Raw genomic sequence first — 22,421 nt, forward strand, 5'->3', positions numbered from 1 at the left:
AAGAAATCAAAAGGACATAAGTACTCGTTCATTCAACTTTCGACCTATAATCCATGTTGAACTTGCAAAAATTACAATCAAATCTGAGATTTGTCAACGGCAATCAGACGAAAGAGACACATTTAGCCATCTAGCTCCATAGAGTCCCATTCATTTTGCACTGGACCGCGATCACCCATGGTGGAACTCTGGTGGAACTGCAACCAAATTCGGTACAGTGGGGCTGAATAGGGAGTGGAAAGGTTTTCCGTAGACCGGCTTTGGTTCAACTGCAACAAAATTGCTACCAGGAAGTGATGCATTATGAAACCCAGAAGGTGAGAGGAAGAGTGTGATGTATTACTGAATCTGAATGTAGGAGGAAGTGATGTATAGCAGAGTGTGAGGCAAGAGCTATGATAGCCATTGCAAAATAGGCAGCAGTGTGTTAAAGCCCATTGATTGTTGGCATAGTGCCAGAGGCAGGAGGTATCCCATTACTGCTGAATGCTTTTAAAGGAGAAAACTACATTATTCCCACACATTTTTCATTGTTTCATGTCTCGTCACGTCCTGCACATACTAAGCAATAATCCCACATTTGCTCTATACATATGGCGGAATACTAACAAATATTTGTAACTTTGAACAGATGGGTGGGTTTGATCCTCCTGAATTCTGTTGCAATACTTACAAACACATCTTAATACCGTGTTCATGACAAAGCTGCATTTACAGGCAAACATGTTATCCATAACAATTGTCTACTTTCACACTCGCAGACACAAAGCAATCCATTATCATTCATTTGTCATGTTTGTGTCGACCTGATGAATGACATATTCACAATCCTTTTAGCTCTGTTTTGGTCTACACGAATCAGATTTTCAGACTGAATTGCATTTTGTTTCACCCTATTCAGTCTGAAGTCATGCTCATGAAAGCCCTTACCAATCAATAGTGAATGACCTCTCTGTATCCCGTAGACATCATTTTCAGTGCACATGGAAGCTGTGATAGTAGTGGCTGTAAGCAGTTAAGTTTATTTAATGATGATAAAATAAATATGTCTTTTTGTTAGTTATGTGGGTTGACATGCAACAACCTGTACACCTGTGTCCTTCTCATCCTAACTTTTCTGTCTCTGGCTCTTTAGCTGTTTCACCACTGTCTTCACTTGACCATTACTAAATGTGTCTGTCTGACATTTGGTACTAAGCAGGTAGTGGGTTAATCTGGGGATTTGTGCAGGAAACTGTTGTCGACGGGGGTTGACAAGAGCAGCTGAGACTCAACTGTATAGTAAATGGTCCTTACAACCACAATAAGAGCTAAAAAGGCACAGAGCTCCATGAAGCATTGTGATGTGATAATTCTCTATGATTTCGACACCATGGTTGATCCTTTTACAACACACAGAGTAATTTGATTCAGTGTTGACATCATTCAATCAAATTGACTTTAGGCAGACAGTGAAATGGTGCATTCTCTGCTGAGATGATCAAACTGAATGGGACTGCTCCCTACTATACAGTTTGATTATCTCAATAGAGGTTTTCATTGGGCTGCCACCTAATCAATAACAAATCATGAGTTGAGGAGCCCCCGAGTTGAGTATCGTGTTGTTAGTTAAAACATGGTACTGTTTTTCCAGCATTGTAACGACAGGCTACAAAGTTTTGTAAACCTAGTCATGTCGGAAAATATACATACCTGTCAATCTATTATAATTAAAAATAGAGATGCACCTCCTTTCTATTGTGCCTTGTTTGCTCACCCTCATTTCTGCACATACTGCAGTTCCAGAGCTGAATGCTAGTGAATCCGGCTAAACCTCTCTTGAACCTGACTGGGCACCGCTTCTTCTACTACTGTCCGGTATGATCAGCTGAGAGTACTATCAGTAAAGAAGCATGTTAAACAATTGCCCTCATCACAGATATTCAAAGCAAAAGATTCAACTCAGGAAATTCTGATTCAGATAAATAATGTTTTATCAATATTAGGGCTGTCAAACGATTACATTTTCTTAATCGCGATTAATCGCTGAATTTCTATAGTTAATCGCGATTAATCGCATGTTTTATCACATGATTAAAATTCTATTATTTTGCATTTCAGAACTGTTTTTAAGTACATATTAACAATGGAAAGCAATTCTTACCAGTGTATCTTGATTGGGAATCAAATGAATGCAAAGAAAATTACTTTATGAACTTGATTTTAAGATTTGTATTTGTTTATTATATATTTAATCTAGTCACACATTTGAATCTAGATTCAATATTAGGGTTGGGTAATGTTTGGTTTGGATACCGGTGCTAAAGCGGTACTTTTAAAACGGTACCGGTGCCTTAACGGTGCCTGAACCGATACTTTTTAAGAAAGTTAAAAAAAAGAAGGGTACTAAACAGTTGGCGACATTAAAGAATGGCTTGTTTATTGCTAAGGCCATATCGTCAAAATTAAATGTTTAATAATAATGTAATCACTATAGCAATAACTTATTTCACTAGTAAATAGCTGTTGAATGACAAAAACAACCACCAGATGGGAAAAGGGCATTTAACAACAACTTTGAATGCACCACAAACCAGTAAATTACCAGTTTCATTGAACGCACCATCTGTGTTTTTCCGACAACGGCAGCTGCAGATTGTTACATCCCGGTGTTGAATCCTCTACAGTGAAATACAGTCACACTTTACACCGTTTAGCGTTAGCTGTCAGCATTGTAACCGTGTTTATTCCAGCTACTAGCTAGCGGTAGGCTAACGTTAGCTGCTGTTGAGTATAGCGTTAACTAGCATCATGTGCAGCGATGTTTCTGTTGCCTGTAACGTCTGTTTCAGAGCATCAGAGAGAAGTGCAGACATATCAGTGGCATCAGAATGAGGCACCGAAATCTGTGTTGCTATTCCTGCAGCAGCAGGATGTGTTACGAGGAAGTATGGCAAAATAGTAGCCTGTTAGGCTACGACGCAAAGCCGAGTGAAGTAAAAATAAATTAATAAATGGCGGTATGCGATTAATACGATTAAAAAAAATTAACACATTATGCTCGGCCCTTAATCGCATCGCGATTAACGCATTAATGCTGACAGCCCTAACCAATATACATTGTCTCCCCACATATGTTGACCAGCTCATTAAATAGCTCTGAAATAAGCTGAGATGCTTACTAAAATACTTGTAGATTTAAAGGTGCAGTAAGCGATGCTGTGCGAAGATTGTTGATATTTGAACTTAAATGCCAAATACCCCCCCCCCCCCCCCCTTCAGAATCTCCGCCCCCCAGATTCATGTATGCGCATTGCCATAGCGAGTACTTCTGTTAGTGTCTCTGCTGACTAAACAAAATATGGCAGAGTCGAAATTAGCTCACGTTAGGTTGTGGATTTGCTGTCGCTACTGCTGTAAAGCCAACCAGCTGCAAGCAGCCATCACAAACAATAGCAAACGAACGAGGTTAAACTGACCTTTTCAAAACAGCAAACAGTGAAGCTAACATTATTACTCACTTGTCCATAATGAGAGCTCTCATCAGTTTTCATTCCTTTGAAATCACAGAGGTTTCTGCAGCGTTGAAACACCTCACCGATGTTAACAAGGCATCAACTTATTTTAAAATTTGTATTCTATAGTCCTTTTCCTCTTTTGCTGCATCGCTGCCAGATCTTGATAACTCTGCCTCCCCCCTCTCCCCCTGCCCCCATCACTTGCTTGCTCGCGACACCATTTACACAGCCAGAGCTGTGTAGGAACACCGGATTTGTTTTCAGCGCACACAGAAAATAGAGAGCTTGTGACCGTGACGAGATATTCACTGAATTTCACAAAAAGTGTGTTAGATTAACATCGCTCACTATACCTTTAAACAGATACATTAAGCCACTACTGAAAACCCTATATTGGCCACTCTGTGTCATTCACCTTTAACTGTCACGGTTTAAACTGAATTGAACCCAAATGCAGACCATAACACCAAGCCAGAGAAGGTTTAACAGGTTTATTATGAAGTTAACTTGTTCAGGTTTCCAACAATAGGGGAAGAGCAGGTCCAGGTCTACAGAGAGGGAAACAGTTCCAGAGTTCTGAGCAGGAGTGGTACCGTACTGTCCTAGTGTCTGTGGTGAATCCAAATGTGACGTCCAGTAGTGGAAAGCAGGATGGTGGTGGCAGGAGTGATACCGTACTGTCCTAATGTCCGTGGTGAATCCAAATGTGACGTCCAGTAGTGGAAAGCAGGATGGTGGTGGCAGGAGTGAAGCGGAGGCAGGAGTCGGGTTCCGATAGTCTGTAGCACAGGAGAAAATATAAGTTGAACAGGCCAAAAACACGAAAGGCAAAACAAGCAGGTTGAGTCAGCAGCGAGACTAACATGGTAATCTTGACTATGATCTGACGATGAGTGGCAAGGTTGACCGGGTATTTAAGGCTGAGGTGATTATGGTGAATGAGCTGCAGCTGGAACCCTGACTCCCGCACACCAGACTTCACTCCTGCAATTAAGAACAGACAGAGGGGAGGGGAAGAGCAGAGAGAGAGCTACCTAGCAGCAGTAGGCCTAACAGTACCCCCCCCTCTACGGACGCCACCCGGCGGCCGACAGGGTTTATCAGGATGTAACCGATGAAAATCACGGACCAGAGCAGGATCCACAATGAAGCTCCTGGGAACCCAGGAAGGTTCCTCAGGACCATAACCCTCCCAATCCACCAGGTACTGGAAACCACGACCCCTGCGGCGAACATCCAGAAGTCGCCGGACAGTGTAGACAGGACCCCCATCCATGACCCTGGGCGGAGGAGGGGGACGAGAGGGCGGGCACAGAGGGCTAATAGACACAGGCTTAATCTGGGACACATGAAAAGTGGAATGAACCCGTAGAGAGGCAGGAAGCTGTAGTTTAACCGCACATGGGTTAACAATAGACAGTATTTTAAACGGTCCTATAAAACGCGGCGCCATCTTCTTAGATTCCACTTTTAATGGAAGATCACGGGACTTAAGCCATACCTCTTGCCCAGGAGAGTAACCGGGAGCCTGGGACCGGTGACGGTTGGCTTGCCTCTGCATGTACGACGACGCTCGGGACAGAGCTAACCTGGCCTTCCTCCAGACCTTGAAGCAGCGGCGCATGTGGGACTGCACCGAGGGTACCGCCAGTTCCCTCTCTTGGGAAGGGAACAGGGGAGGTTGATAACCCAGAGCACACAGAAAGGGAGACAAACCAGAGGAAGCGTTAGTCAAGGTGTTATGAGCATATTCCACCCAGGGGAGCATGGAGCTCCATGACCCAGGGTTGGACCCTGTGACACAGCGGAGAGCGGTCTCCATCTCCTGGTTCGCTCTCTCGGCTTGCCCGTTGGTCTGGGGGTGATATCCAGAGGACAGGCTGGATGTGATGCCCAAAGCTTTACAGAAAGCTTTCCATACCTGGGAGACAAACTGGGGACCCCTGTCAGAGACAATATCAGTGGGTAGACCATGAGAGCGGAACACATATTCAACCAAAATATCCGCAGTTTCTCTGGCAGTGGGCAGTTTAGGTAGGGCCAAAAAATGAGCAAACTTAGAAAAACGATCAATTACAGTAAGAATGACAGTCTTTCCAGACGAGGGGGGAAGTCCAGTGACAAAATCCAATGCAATGTGGGACCAGGGACGGCTAGGTATAGGCAGAGGTCGTAGATGACCAGCGCTGGCCTGGGTGGAGTTCTTACTTCGTGCACATACCGTACAAGCAGCAATGAAGGCTCGGGTGTCCGCCTCCATCCTGGGCCACCAGAACTTCCGTCGCAAAAAGTCAAGAGTCCGAGTAACTCCAGGGTGACAGGTAAGGGGAGACGAGTGAGCCCATTGAAGTACCTGGGAGCGAACAGACTCAGGGACAAACAACCGGTTAGGAGGTCCGCTCCCAGGGTCAGCTTGTAGATGTTGAGCCTGTCTAACAATCCCTTCGATGTCACATGTAATGGCAGCAATACTGCAGGTAGGAGGCAAGATGGTTTCAGGGTTACTACCAGTATCAACAGCAGAATAAACACGAGACAGGGCGTCAGGCTTGATGTTGCGGGACCCAGGACGGTAGGACAGGGAAAAATTGAATCTACCGAAAAATAGTGCCCACCTGGCTTGACGGGGATTGAGCTGCTTCGCTGACTGGATGTAGGCAAGATTCTTATGATCCGTCCAAATGATGAAGGGTTGTTCCGCCCCCTCCAACCAATGCCGCCACTCCTCGAGAGCCAGCTTGACGGCGAGCAGTTCACGATTGCCAACATCATAATTCCTCTCTGCCTGAGAAAGTTTACGTGAAAGAAAAGCACAGGGATGCAGTTTGTTATCTTCAGGTGAACGTTGTGACAACACCGCACCTACCCCAGTGTCGGATGCGTCCACCTCCACGACAAACTGGCGGTCGGGGTCAGGCTGCATCAGAATGGGAGCCGAGGCAAAGCGATGTTTCAACTCTTTGAACGCTGAATCGGCCCCTTCATTCCATTCGAACGGTAGTGAGATGGAGGTGAGAGCGGTGAGTGGCGCAGCAATGCGGCTGTAGTCCTTGATGAACCTCCTGTAGAAGTTCGCAAACCCCAGGAATCGTTGAAGTTGTTTGCGGGTGGAGGGGGCTGGCCAGTCCGTGACAGCAGAGATCTTAGCTGGGTCCATGCGCAACTCCCCCTGAGCTATTATGTAACCCAAAAAAGAGGTGTTAGACACATGAAATTCACACTTCTCCATCTTCACAAATAGTTTGTTTTCCAACAACCTTTGCAACACCTGGCGCACATGCAGTTCATGTTCCTGGGAGGACTTTGAGTAAATCAGGATATCATCCAGATAGACGAAAACAAAACGATTCAACATGTCCCGAAGGACATCATTCACTAGTGCCTGAAAAACAGCAGGGGCATTAGACAATCCAAAAGGCATAACCAGATACTCAAAATGTCCCAAGGGTGTGTTGAAGGCAGTCTTCCATTCATCGCCTTTACGAATGCGCACCAGGTGATACGCATTTCGTAAATCCAGTTTCGTGAAGATAGTTGCACCATGAAGGAGGGGAAAAGCAGAATTAATTAAAGGCAGAGAATATTTGTTCTTAATGGTGATGTTGTTAAGTCCACGGAAATCAATACAGGGTCTGAGGGTCTTATCCTTCTTTCCAACAAAAAAGAATCCCGCTCCTACAGGTGACGAGGAAGGACGAATAATACCTGCCGCCAAGGAGTCCCGAATGTAGTTCTCCATAGCCTCCGTCTCCGGGCGGGAGAGATTGTACAGGCGACTGTTAGGGAGAGGGGCTCCTGGCTGGAGGTCAATGGCGCAGTCGTATGGCCGGTGAGGAGGAAGAGAAGTAGCTCTGTGTTTGCAGAAAACGGATGCCAGGTCATGATACACGTCAGGGACAGCAGAGAGATCCATGGACTCCAGTGGAGGTTGAGGAACAGTGCTGGCAGGGGTCTGAGCAGAACACAAACAGTTAACATGACAGAAGGTGCTCCATGAGACAATTCTACCTGTCACCCAATCAATGTGTGGATTGTGTTTTATGAGCCAGGGGATACCAAGGACCAGGGGGGTCTGTGGGCAGTCAATTATGTGAAATTTAATGTTCTCCTGATGATTACCCGACACTCTGAGACAAACTGGAACAGTCTGATGAGTAATACGGGTCAACAATTGTCCATTTAGACCCTTAGCCTGCAGCGGACGGTCCATAGGAATAGTCTCTAAAACCATTTGTTTAGCCAACTCCCGATCTAAAAAGCTTTCATCGGCGCCAGAGTCAACCAGCGCACTAACTGGGAAATTCTGGGACTGCCACTGGAGGGATGCCTGGAGCAGAATGCGGGGAGAAGAGGAAGAATCCGCTGCTCGGCTCACCAAAACTTCTCCCATTAATGATGAGCCGGCCCTTTTCCCGGACGAACTGGGCAGGAAGGAACGAAATGACCAGCTTCTCCACAATACAGGCAGACACGAGCCTGAATACGACGTGCACGCTCCTCAGAGGACAACCGTGCACGACCCACCTCCATGGCTTCGGGTTCAGCGCTCCTAGTACTGACTCGGGAAGACTCGGCCTTCTCCGTAGGGAAGGGGCGGGGAGGAGTTGGTTGACGACAGGCAGGTTGCTTGGAACTAACACTCCTCTCACGGCGGCGCTCCCGAATCCGATTATCCAACCTGACGGTGAGTGAAATAAGATTATCCAGCGTAGGCGATTCATCATATGACACCAATTCATCTTTCAAAGTCTCAGACAAAGCATTAATGAACACTCCTTGTAATGCCTCGTCATTCCAACCACTCACTGCCGCTAAAGTCCGAAACTCCACTGCCATCTCCGCCACACTGCGAGACCCCTGCCGTAGAGAAAACAACCGTTTAGCAGCCTCCTTTCCCCGTACGGGGTGGTCGAAAACCTTCCTCATCTCAGTGGTGAAGGCAACGTAAGAGTTGCAAACGTCCGACTGACTCTCCCAGACCGCTGATCCCCAAGAACGAGCAGAACCGCTAGTAGAGTTGATAAGGTAGGCAATACGGGATCTTTCTGAGGCGTAGGTGAGTGGCTGTTGTTCAAACACTAGCGAGCATTGAGTCAAAAAATCACCACAGGTTCCCATGTCCCCGTCATAGCGCTCTGGAGCAGGAACAAAAGGCTCTCTGATTTGGGCTGGAGGAGCAGGAAAAACAGGCGGAGCGGGAGAAGGAGCAGTTTGTATGCCTTGAACAGGGGGTGCAGCATTTACTTGGGTAGTAAGGGCAGACACTTGATTGGTGAGTAATTGAACCTGATTAAGCAGCATCTGACTGTTCTCAGAAATAGTCTTAAACAAGGTATCATGTTGGCCAAGTAAAATGCCCTGATTGGCTATGGCAGTCCGAATTTGAGTGAACTCTGGGGTGGTATCTGAGCTACTGTCTGCTGGGTTCATGTTGGGTCAGATCATAATGTCACGGTTTAAACTGAATTGAACCCAAATGCAGACCATAACACCAAGCCAGAGAAGGTTTAACAGGTTTATTATGAAGTTAACTTGTTCAGGTTTCCAACAATAGGGGAAGAGCAGGTCCAGGTCTACAGAGAGGGAAACAGTTCCAGAGTTCTGAGCAGGAGTGGTACCGTACTGTCCTAGTGTCTGTGGTGAATCCAAATGTGACGTCCAGTAGTGGAAAGCAGGATGGTGGTGGCAGGAGTGATACCGTACTGTCCTAATGTCCGTGGTGAATCCAAATGTGACGTCCAGTAGTGGAAAGCAGGATGGTGGTGGCAGGAGTGAAGCGGAGGCAGGAGTCGGGTTCCGATAGTCTGTAGCACAGGAGAAAATATAAGTTGAACAGGCCAAAAACACGAAAGGCAAAACAAGCAGGTTGAGTCAGCAGCGAGACTAACATGGTAATCTTGACTATGATCTGACGATGAGTGGCAAGGTTGACCGGGTATTTAAGGCTGAGGTGATTATGGTGAATGAGCTGCAGCTGGAACCCTGACTCCCGCACACCAGACTTCACTCCTGCAATTAAGAACAGACAGAGGGGAGGGGAAGAGCAGAGAGAGAGCTACCTAGCAGCAGTAGGCCTAACATTAACGTGATGAAAACAGTTTCCTGTCTGCCTCTTCATTGTCTGCTGTCCAAAAGGCAAAGATTTTATAAAATATTGTCTACAAGCAACCTCAATCCAATCTTATTGTGTAAGTTATCCGGCTTCTAAATAAATATCTAAGTTTTTTTTTTATATAAATGAGTAACACTTTTCTTAGATTTTTTTTTTATTGTTAGCATTGAACACTCTACTGCAGGAGTTTTACTGTAAAAATGTAGTGTTTTGATATAGAGTGACTGAAATGAAAACCCAGGGAGGAAACCTTTTTGTAGCTTAGTATCAATTCCTCCCTGTCCCCAGGTATATGTCAGGAGATAGAAAACAATTTGTGATTTTCACCTACAAAAATGGCCTTAGACTATCTTATTGGATGTCAGGTAAGATCACAGTCCAGAAAAGGTTGAGAAGCCCAGTTTTGGAAGTTCTCCAGAAGGCAATTTGAAAAGAATAAAAAAGTAATAACGTGCTTGACACACTGAAAAAGCTCAGCTCTGGATCAACTAAACTTCAATAGATGTTTAGCATTTTCTGCTAAATGGAAAAATGGAAATTATCTCATGTTGCAAGTCACAGTTTGCATGTTTTAAATTTAGTAAAACAGGCCCCAGAATTGTCTAATACAAAACTGAGTTGGCGTGAAATAACTTTAAATGTCTATAAAATGGGAGAATGCTTATCAAAACGTTGCTCTGTAGCAAGATTCCACAGTGTAGCTTTACAAATAACATCTACACCATTACTTTATCAGGTTATCATTAGTTAGCTAGCTGTCGATGTAACATGTAACTCACCTGTAAGTTATCTTTGTTGTAGTTCTTTTTCATTACTCACCAAAAATGTCCCTCTAGCTTACTTTATAGCATTAAAGGGGTGGTTCAGAATTTTGGACATAGGACCTCATTTCCAACTTAGTCAATGTGTTATTTATCAGTGGAGACAGTTTTCAACACTTTTCATCCAGTCCTTCCAGTTGCAGAGTTTGCTGGTGCTAGGCTAGTGCAAGTCAACAGTATCTGCTAGCCTGCCACTAAAAACAGTCTTATCCACTCCACAGTACACCCGAGGCAAATAAATTATAACACCAGACTATTGATGGAAATGTCTGTGTTGATAGAATAATGTTAGAAATAAACCTACCCTTACATCTCAATGATTGCATTACATTTTGAGGGACTAGTTTCTCAGCAGCGGCGGGATTTTACTTTGCTCCGGTTAGTAGTACTGCGCGGAAAAGTAAACAGAGAAGCGCACTACAGTCGGGACACCTAGTAGTAGCCTAGTACAGTGGTACTGAAGCATTGGATTGGAAACTAAAGACTAGGCAACATGGTGATTCAGTGTGCATTTAGAAATTGTAAAAATAAACCAAACAGATGGGCACCACAAAGTTTCCACAAATGTCCATTGGGAGATCCAGAAAGGAACCAACTGTGGCTTGTTGGTGGAGACCATACTCAAGTAGCGAATGTGTAGTGATCATTTTAGACCAGACGACTTTGAAAAACCTCTCCTCAATCTAAAGGACCACAAGTCACTGACAATGAATGCGGTTCCATCCGTCTTTCCAGATGCACCAACAGCTACTGATGAACAGGTAATAACTTTTGGTAGGCTACTCTAGCTAATGAAGCTAGCCCCTTTCATAACGTTAGCCTAGCTGCTACTGGTTGATTGAGACTGACAACGTTAGTGGAGATAACGTTACAGTTCAATGCATTGTGGAGATTAACAACGTTAGCTAAAAGTATAGCTACACTCTTGGTAGATACCTGGCTGGGCTAACCGCTAACTTTAGGTAATTGCTGACAGAAAAGTAATGTAAATTCGGACAGTTTACATGCAAATTGCAGCGGCAGGTAAATAAACTTGTGTGATTGTCATGGAAACCGGCTTTCTCAGTAGCCTAGGTAATATTACTCTGCCGCTGCTGTAGCCTATGCTACAAACTACAGGGAACAAACTATTGCAATGCGATGCAAGGGTAGTTTTGTTTCTAACATTTTATCAACACAGACATTTACATCGATAGTCTGGCGTTATAATTTATTTGCCTCGGGTGTACTGTGGAGTAGATAAGATAGATACTGTTGACTTGCGCTAGCCTAGCACCAGCGAACTCTGCAACTGGAAGGACTGGATGAAAAGTGTTGAAAACGGTCTCCATTGATAAATAACACACTGGCTAACTTGGAAATGATGTCCTATGTCCAAAATTCTGAACCACCCCTTTATGATACAGTATAACATTCAGAAGAGTGTAAATAAATAAATATCTGTCTTCAGGAATTTACTGTGTTGTTACAGCAAGCATACATGTCAGTCAGGCAATCAGTTTCCCAATTTACTGGTCAGGAAATGTGGGTGTTATTGGACACTATAACAAAACTTGTAAGTTAATCTTTAATTTAAGGCTGATATCAGCCAGATATATTTGCAAATTAATGGTCTAGCCTCAACATGCACAAACTCACATGCTTAGGAGACATATGCTAAGCCAGTGGTTCTTAAACCTTTTTTAAATAATGTACCCCCTTTCAAATATTTTTTCAGCCACGTACCCCCTGAACAGTGCATAACATTTTTGGTAGTAAAAAAACATATATAAAGAGGTACAATACTGTGGTACAATACAGGTTAAACAACCTGGTAACTGCTAGCCTACAAATCAAATGTTTATAATCCATCACTAATTTCATTCGTTATTATAGTAAAATTATTTTAGGAATTATGCATTTAATCATCTCATACCCCCTGCAACACTCCATAATACACCCAAGCATTCAGTTACCCACCAATCTCTCTTCCTCTCACCCAGTCACACACACACACACACACACACACACACACACACACACACACACACACACACACACACACAGATTCTCCCACCAGTAAATAGCATCTGTGCCTGCAGTGTCTGATGGGATCGTAAAGAGGGGAGTCAGTAGCGCGGGAAGAAAGGGGAGTGTGAAGAGAAGCAGTAACCGAGGCAATTTACCCCACAGATTAGAGATAAGAGAGTTCAGTCAATAAGCACTGATCTCATTTGATGATATACCAGAATGACTAGACTCACACACACAAACACACACACACACACACACACACACACACACACACACACACACACACACACACACACACACACACACACACACACATTAGCTGGTCCAATGCTGTCTTTTCTCTCGTTCTCTTGCTGTTTTTAACATGGATAAGGCCATTGTTACAGTAAATATGGATTGGACAAATCTCCCATTCCCTGTCTCACCACACATCTTTTTTTTCTTTATACAGACAAAATGTGGCATCTAACATTGTCTGCAGCCTCTTAAGACAAGTCCCTGCACTTTGTACAACTTTGCCACCTGTTTTCCCTCATTGTTCAGTCCGGCTACTGCACATTACAGTCCTTGCTACTAGTAATGTCCAAATGAAGCTTCATTAAGCATTAGTTGTATTTGTTGACCCAACTAGATGGGGCTCTTGGTTTAAAGAAAAATGCTCAAGGAATGGCAAATCAGTGGGCTTTCAAACCTTTGTTGAACAGAGAGTGCCATCTAGTTGGCTCAGAAAATAAAATAAAATGCTTCACAAAGCTTGATTTGGACATCACTTCTTGTATGTTGCACATTCCTAAATTAATGTCAGAGGAATGGAAGGTTATTAGGGGTCCAACACTTCAATTTTGCCATAGACCCTGGGAGCAGGTTAAATAGCCATGGATTTGTTGACAGAAAAACATAAAATGTCAATATTGCCCTGTAAGGTCTGTGACAACATGAATAATTTAAATAATTCAAATGTTGGTGGCAAAATGGTTGCTTAATACTTGACCTAGTCAAAAGCTTGTGCAGATGTGCACTCTTATACACAGAACCTGCTTGTGTATTCTATAGAGTAAAATGTACCTTCAGTGGTGATGGGATATCAACTGCTTTTCATAACCATCAATGTAAAAAAAATTTGTGTTTTTTTCATTCATTTCTCTTCCGTGCACTTTACAATTTTAAAATGAATGTTTGTCTTAAGGTTGTGAAAGTCATTTTACCAGTATTTGTGTATCATAAAAAGAGATTTAATAGCATATTATTTGTTAGTCTATTATTTAAAGTCATATTAACATTAGGTTATCATAGGCTACTACAGAATAAGAAAATATACATCAAAAGAGAAAAAAAGGGTTAGACAGTGGCAACAGTTTCTATGATGAGAAAAGGCTTTAACTCTGTTTTTGTTTGGATCAAATTTTATGTATTTCTATGTTTCTGTGTTCCCGTTACTGTGTGAGGTGTGTTTTGTTAAGCCATAGGCCTATTACTGTATATAGCAATGTTTCCTAAATAACCACTACATGTCCAAGCTCTAGGGCAAGACAATTTATTTTTTTAATTTGCTGCCCTTCGGTTTGTTTCAGCTTGTTTCAGTTGGGAAAATGGAGAGCACAAGTTTAAACGATTGTCAGTCTGTTTCTTGATTTTACGACATCTCTAAAATACAAAGCCTGTGCTGAGGGATGAAGCAGCCAGCTAAAAAAAGCAGTATTTAAAGGTGCCATTAATGTGACACAGAAATAGTGGATTGAGTGTCACTGAAGTGCAAAAACTTTCTCTTTTTCCTCTATCCTCCCATAAATACTATACTAAACAAATTTACATATTCAAATATTACCTTAAATTCCTCCATATTTTACACATCTCTCCATCCTTTTTAATTGTACATATAGCATAATTAGCTCCTGTTTTCCACAGAACATGAGCACACTGTTCCCTTGTTGTTTGTTTTGGGAGTTGTACAGAGTTTTCAGCTGTAACTTTAAGGCAGCTACTAACACAATCTTAGTTTTTTGGCAATTGATGTGATGAAAGTCAATACATGCAATACATGGCTCCGTATGCAGTTTAATTGGCTCTGTTAATGCAGTCATTTGTAAGATGGCACCATGTGTCACCATTCAAATGCAAAATGGTCGACTCTTTTTTTCTCTCAACACTGACATACAAGGGGTGGACAATATAACCAAAAATTCACCTATGCAAGGACTTAGTCACTAGAACTTGGCACATAATTTGACAAACATATGCCAGCTGTGTTAAGGCTAGACATGCTTTTCCAGGCTGCACATAGGTGAACATGCATTGGGGCCGTTTCATTTGGATGGCTGATGTACATACAACTTTATTTATACAACTTTCATCTCCATTTCGAATCTGCTTGGATCAACCAATCAGCTGGCTAGCACACAGGATCGCACACAGGCTCGCACAATTTGTAGCTCAAATGTGGAAGGTGGGAGCATTGGCTCCTCTGCCAATACGGTCACCATTAACACTCTTTGCTGCGTAGGTTGACAGGTCTTCGCAAAAGCATAATTTCAAATTTAGGCAATCTGACAATCATTAGGTGAGCAACACAAGGCAACTATCAGGAATCCAAAGAAGACAAGTAGCAGCACTATAGTAGACTGGTAGGCTTACAGTAAAGACACGGGAAGCAAGCAAATTATACAACACCATCAACGCCACCTCTCATTTATCGCTGTGCCAGTGGCAACACTTACATTTCAAATCAATCCGTTTTCGCTCCCAATTTGTCAAATACTGATGTTTGGTCAGTGCCTCTCAGGGTCTGATATTGATGCACAAGGAACACTTAAGCACCTGTATGGGGCGCACCAGGCATAGGAGCAGCTCGACTGCAGCACCCTGCACGTTAAAAAAAGACACCAAGGGGTCCTGGCCGAGAGCATCAAAAAGTGACGCCAAGTAGTCCCAACAAAGCGTGTTGAAAAATTACACCAAAGACCTGACTGACACACTAAAGGAGACCAAGGCCGCTGACCAAGCGTTGGTTTTTGATGCGCTGGAAATGAGACTGTGTTAAGCAAATGGCTTGATCATTACCAAAAAATGTGTAGATATGCACCCATCAGTTTACATGCCTTTGTGTAAATGTTCCCTGTGAAAGTCCAGTCACACACTCTATTTAAAACAGCAAAACTATCATATTAGTTTTGTGCCACTGTCCAGTATAATGTATTGGCTGTTTATTGATTGCGCTAGCTAGGACTGCACATAGTCACAACATCCCAACATCACCAAGCTTCATGCACCACCATGCATCACAAGAATGCAGGAATGAATTTTGCAGTGTAACTTTCTAGTCAGAAAACAGCCCTGCTTACCAGCTACTTAATTTTTGAAGTAATTCTGTCCACTACTGTATACTACAGTTGTATATACTACTGTATATATAGTACTACATTGTTACGAGAGGTCTTTTGAGTAGTTAGCTGACAGAGCAAGTACTGGGACGTGACATGAGGGGGTGTGTTTGTGTGACACTGATTTTGCCCAGGCCAAAGGGCAGGTGTGGAAATGAGATTGTTTCCGGTGGGGGGACAATCACGGAGGCAGAATACTGCACGCTGATGGCTGCAAAACACATGTTTTCTACACAGAGAACACTATTGAAGACAAAGATGCTGAAAGACTATTATTGTTTTCCCACAACACAACTTTTGTAAATATACATTTTAAACCTGAACTACAACAGCCAGGAAAAGTGGGGCTCGGCGGGGCCCAGCAAGGAGCACACGGGGCAGCGGACCAGTAGCGTCGGCATGGAAATCGAAGCAAGCAGCCATCTTCAGACACAAAACGGCATGGCGGCTGGGTGAGTCAGTTTAACACAGCACAACCCCTCTTAGGTAAGAAAATGTACAGTAAGCTTTTTAACAATTGGGAGCTTAGATCCAGGTTAGATTGTGGTGTTTTTGGTGGCACGTCTTTAGACAGTGGCATCACGTGTTAATTAGGCGAAGTAGTGTTGTGGTCGTGAGTGTGGCCTACTGTTTAGGTGTCTTTTGAAATGGTGAGTCGGCTTGTGTTTGGCTAGCTTTGTTGTTGGACTTTGGCTGTTATGTGATTGGGTTTCGCTGATTAGCTTGTGGGCATTAAAAAGTATTGTGTAACATCCTGCTTGGATGGTTGCTTGTGCTTTGCAGCAAAACAATTGTTGTTGCTAGTTGGGTAACATTTGGTTCACTTAGCCAGTCTATGCATTGTGGTATTCCCGTTTTTCTTGTATTTTCATTATTTGTGCCAGAGGAGTTTCTGGAAACTGAAGTAACCGTGTATGTTTGGTTAGGCTGAATAGACAAAAATTATGGAAATTGAGTATTTGGAGTTAGAGGTCTCAGAGGATGCCAGAACTCATAACGATTATTTAGATTAACTGCAATTCAGAACATAAGCGTCAGGAAAAGAAAAAGCACTGGAACATGAAAGACAGGAATAAGAGAAAAAGAGGGAGTATGAAAGGAAGGAGCTTGAGTTGCAGATAGCTAAGCTTGCTCTGGGATATCCAGAAGTTTTTCCAGCTTGTCTAGTCACTCAGTCTCAAGCAAAAGTTGTTCCAAACCCTACAGCAAACCATGATGTGGTAGCCACAGGGCCCGCTGTAGAGGTGCTTAAACCAGAGGGCCCTTGGCAGATACGGTCTTTAACAAATGGTGTAGTGTGAGTGAGCTGCCTGTGTTGAATCAAGACACATTGATTGCAGCACAGAAACAGGATCCCCCTTTAAACCATCTAAGAGAGAAAGCTTGTACTGATGAGGAGAGTGAAAACCTAGCTGAAGGAGTTTACCTTAAAGATGATGTGCTTCTGAGGAAATGGGGACCTCCTACTCGACCCGCTGCTTTCGAGAGGAGTGTGCATGACCAGGTAAGTGGGCTGTCTTTGGCATGTGCTGCTATTGGGCAGTTCTTAGGAGAGGATAGTGAAGAAACAGCAGCGGAAGCCTTAAGGCCACTGGATTCTCAGCTAATACATGTAACAATAGGGGCTGTCTGAGTTACAAAATTTGAAAGCTGAGTTCTCTCCCCTTTTCCAGGATGTCCCAGGGCGCATGATTTAGCTGTCCACGATGTGGAAGTAGGCAGTTCTACCCCAGTTGAGCAATCTCCATATAGGCTACCCCCCTTTTGAGGGAGGAGTTGGCTTGTGCTGCTTATTGGAAATGTGTTAGGCATGTGTGGTTTCTACCAGAGATTTGTTCCTGACTTTGCTGTTGTTGCTGTGGGATTGTGGGTGACAGAGCCCAAGTCAAAAAGACTTATGAACAGAGCGGGCTTCTACAATCAAAAGAGGCACAGGGGAGCCAATTTAAAGGCTACATATTTTTCATAAAGCCCTAGTAGAACTCATCACAGCAATGTTCTGAGCAGAATTAGAGTTGAGGTGCAGATGTGAGAAGAACTGCATCAGCAATGCTCAGCAGTGCTTTTCATGTCTGTTCACTGCAGACATGATAGCTTTTAAAAATGTGTGCTCTCCTTTTCTGTCGAAGTTATGGGTTTAGATGTCAAGTGATTTTCAAAGAGCGTTTTATATGAAAAAATAACTAAACAAATGCTATGTAGTTTAAACATGTGCTGTGTGTGATTTTTGTATATTATCAGCTAATGTGTACTGTATATGTTATTTATGAGTTTTTACTAAATCTTTGAAATGTTCTATGTTGTTTTCTTCTATATTTCTTTTTTTTTTTTCATTTTCTCTGATATACTCACATGTATATGTGTTGTATATATGTTGTCCCAGCACAAATATGCAGCCTAGTACATATTCATCAGATAGGCTGCATATTTGTACTATAGGCATAAACAAATGTTCCTGTTGGCCCAGTATAAGTGAATGCAGCACCTTTTTTTTGTTTCATTGTCTCTGCTACAAACATATATATCATATTTAAAGCTTTAGTGCCTAACTTTTTCATAATAATGAACGTCAGTTACATTCAAGCCATTGCCAGATGAGTTGCTACAAAGCTAATTAAGATTATCAGCTCCACACAACTCTCGCTGGATTACTCAACATGGCTGTGTTTAGAAATTGCTGTTGTCTGGCGACTTTCACGTGCCGAAACTGGAGTAAAGCTAATTACCTCTTTTGAAGAGTTCATCATGTTTTTTTAATCCTCCGTGTCCTCCTTGGCTACGTAGCAACTGCGTGGAGGAGGGGTGGGGTTGAAGCGCGAACACCGAAGGCTTGTGTCATGTGGATGCACCAAAAGAATTGTTGTCATTACTTAGAATTCCTCATGGGGGAGACAGAAACTATGCACTATAGCTTTAACAGTTTATTTTCAAATCACAATATACTTAGTCTTTAAATATACACCTGTCATGTTCATGCTTGTCTGTTCTTTTCAAGGATCCTCATGCCCACTCACATAACGAGGTAACTTAAGGTGATCAGCCTCTGGCTTTTGAAACCTGACTGATGAGCCTGTCTCTCACCTCTAAAGCTCTTTCTCTCCATCATTCTTTCTTTCAGAGTTAGAGCAGATGAGGTAGTTTCAAATGTTACGCACACATTCACAATTCATCACAGGCAGGTGTAGAGAAGCGAGGGGAAGCCTGTAGGCATCTTTGTGGAGTTAGAGGGGATGGTACAGTGGAGTTTTCTGGTGATGGGTTAGATGGTTGTGGGGGGATGGTGGGGGTCACAGGCTTCTCAACCCATTAATTTATGTGGGAGGTATTTGCCCAAATGGATTAATGTATGTCACCTCTGAGCAGCTGTTGGAAAGGCTCTCCTCTGCATCCTCTGAGGTATCCGAGTGGATACCTCAGCCCCAAACCTACCTCGCCGCTCAGTCCCTGCTGCTCTCTGCTTTCTTTGCCCCATCTCACCTTCCCTCCTTTTCCCTGTGAGGCTCCATTTCTGCAGCAGCCCTGGTAGAAAAATGCATCTAGGAGGGAGCAGGCCTGTTAAGTTGATACGAGAGGACGTTGTTATTGGCTGCTATTGGCTGTGATTGGCGACTCACCAGTGCAGCTGCACAGGTTCTGTCTCTCTGTCTCTCTCCAGAGGGGCAGGGCCGAGCAACTACAAAGTTATACTAAAATTGAAGTCGGCCTCTTTTGTTCTCACCTTGGAAGATCCAAACTCTCCCTAACACACTCACTTACACATACCTCCTTCCTTTGCCTCAACAACTTATCTCCCAGAATTAAAGAGATACTTTCAAGACAAGAGCCTCCCAGATCACAGCCAGCCGAACTCTCTCCTTCACTCCTCTTCTCTCTTCCCGCTGTTTCTGGAGTCTGATGTACTTTACCGCTTGTTTCCTCACTGTGGCAAAATCAGGATTGTCTTAAACAGAAAAAAACAACTGCAGTGCTCACTTAATCATGCTAAGCCTCTAAAATGGTCAACAATAATAGTTGTAGCGAGAGGTTTGACTGAAATGGGGTTTTCAAGGCTGATACTGTTACCTTTGGACTGGTTTGTCTTTCAGTAATAAACACATTTAACCCTGTTCATATCCACTTGGTCACCACAAAAGTTCAAAAGTTCTGTCAATATTGACATGCTACACATTATTAGATTGGTTAGATTCTCCGCAATTCAATCGTTCAGTTTATTTTATTGAAATCAGAAGCATAGTTCATAATCTTAGTGCTCAAGTTATTGCTATGCTATGTATCTATTCCTGGCTTATATATATTCCTCTAGTCCCGTAAGTGTCCACTGATCAAAAGAATCAAAAGTGTTTTTCATAAAAATGAATCCAAGTTCTAAATATTGTCCTGTAGAGTCCATTGCTAACTATCTGCTATAGCTGTCTGCTAACATTGTTTGTGGAACTTGTGCCATCTGAAATAATATTTTCTCCTCTTCCTGCGCCGTGTTGCTGGGTATGTTTGTTTTCATTAGGTTTTTGCATAAACAATAAAACTATTCCCACCTTTTTCTGTAGTTTCCAACCCGGGACAGCCCATGACATACAGCAAGCTCTCCCAGTGTGAAACATCAATAAGCTGTGTCATGAGCAGCTATGTTAAAATGAGCTGTCATTGGCTATCAAAATGTCAATCATGACAATTGTAGCCAATCAAATTCCCTTTCCAATGGTGTAAGGCATGATAGAAATGTCCAATGGGAGCCAATCTAAATGAATGTGTAACAGAGCTAAGTCCCTCCTCCCAGAGCCAGCAGTCACATGCATGTGTTTTATGAGAAAAAAGATGATCAACAAGGTTTGAATGAATGTACAATGTTTTATATTCATATAAATGTTTTAGCATGTCATATAAGTGAGTAAAAGCATTTAGAAGAATTTGGTCACTTGAAGAGGTTTTGGAAATGTTTGGAGACACCAGTGACACCACATACCGACAACTCCATGGTTACCAAGAGGTCTCAAACTCTACACAGGTGTTGTTCAGTGTTAAGAGTTCCTCTCTTTTTCTTTTAAAGGATACCATTTTTGTAAGAGCTACACTGAAGTTGGCAGTTTGATAAACGCAAGTTATTTCAATTGATATTCTGTAATATTTCAATCTTCATGTGCTAAAAAGGCACATAAGTTCCTGTAGATGGCAATACACATTCTCCTTTTTTTGCCAAATAAATGAAAAGCTTGTTGAAATCATCAATGTCTTCCCTCTCGCTGTATCAACATCTCACCTAGCTTTCCTCAGAGATGGTCCCAATAATGTGTTTAAAGTCAAGTCAAATTCAGTTTGTGCATGATTACATGATATAACTATTTTTTAATACTGTATCCTACATTGTGTGTTTGTGTGTGTGCGCGTGTCAGTCGCGAGGGGAACTGAGCAGCCCCGCCCACTGCAGAGGGCCGACAGGATTGAAACAGCAGCCGCTTTCAGCGGCTTTAGAGTGAAAAAACGCAGTGTACATTGATGTTAAAATGTATACAGGTTGGCAGGACGGTCTAAAATGTTTTGCACAGTCTTTCGCTGTACGTTTTGGTGGTAACTTGTCTACACCTCTTCTTTTGCGCGAAAGGGAAAAACACTGTCTGAGGTCACATTTTTTCATGAACCGTGCCACCCCTAACCGCCACTGGTGTTGTTGACAAGATGTAGAAGATATGTGTGGTATTTTACACAGTGTGGCATAAAGCATGTCTTAGTTATTGTTATTCAAACATGACTTATTATAGACAAGGACCCAAAAAACTGTTTTGAACCATGTTTGAACTGATGTAGTGTAGGTTGTGTTTAATCACATGCTGAACACGCACATTTGCAGAAACTAGAAGAATTTAGGTTTCGGTTTAGGTTAATGCGGCCTGTTAATGAAATTGGTAGTGTTGATCATCTTTTGAAATCCTGCTTTGTTCGCTTGAATAGTACTTTAAAGTTGTGACAAATTAGCTCTTCTATTGTACGTGTGACTTTGATCCCTAAGTATGTGAATACATTGTGCTCAAGTTTAAATGAGAAGATGGAGTAGTCTCTGTCCGTATTTCTTTCCTTAAAAAACATTTTCTCTACTAAATCATTTCTACACCCCACAAGACATTCTAATGATAGTATCAAATTATTAATTTACAAACAGAATATCAGTGTTGCTGCTGGTAGAAATGGTTCAGGTGCATTCAGTATCTAAGCAGTGAAGACCAAAAAGCACCCTTTATTGTCTGTATGGGACACACCTATATAAGATGATAAGATGCACCGGGCATAGCAGTAGCTTGACCGTGGCGCTGTGAGATAATGTAGTATTAAGAGCAAGAATGGTAGCGAGTAGTATGAAGGACCACAAATCCGCGTAAGGACGCAGGTTGGGGATGGGTCAAACAACACAGGACTTTCACCCAGGAGACCGGGGCTTGTGTCCTATTCTTGTCTCGCTTGTTACTTAAACATACATTTTTTAACCCCACCCATGTTTTTTCCCTAACCCTAAGTGGTTTTACCCTGAACATTGAAATATGTTGCCAAATCGGCCCCGACCTAGAGCGTCAAAAAGTGACGCCAAGAGTCCCGACCAAGCGCGTTGAAA

The 22,421-nt window shown here is 42.8% G+C and overlaps 1 protein-coding gene across 1 annotated transcript in view; it reads left to right on the plus strand.

Moving 5' to 3' along the window:
- LOC116055648 (RNA binding protein fox-1 homolog 3-like) overlaps nt 1-22,421 on the plus strand; it is a 651,886-nt gene that overhangs the window by 623,800 nt on the left and 5,665 nt on the right. The window lies entirely within an intron of this gene.

Source organism: Sander lucioperca, chromosome 22, assembly GCF_008315115.2.
Source record: "Sander lucioperca isolate FBNREF2018 chromosome 22, SLUC_FBN_1.2, whole genome shotgun sequence".
Lineage (NCBI taxonomy): Eukaryota > Metazoa > Chordata > Actinopteri > Perciformes > Percidae > Sander > Sander lucioperca.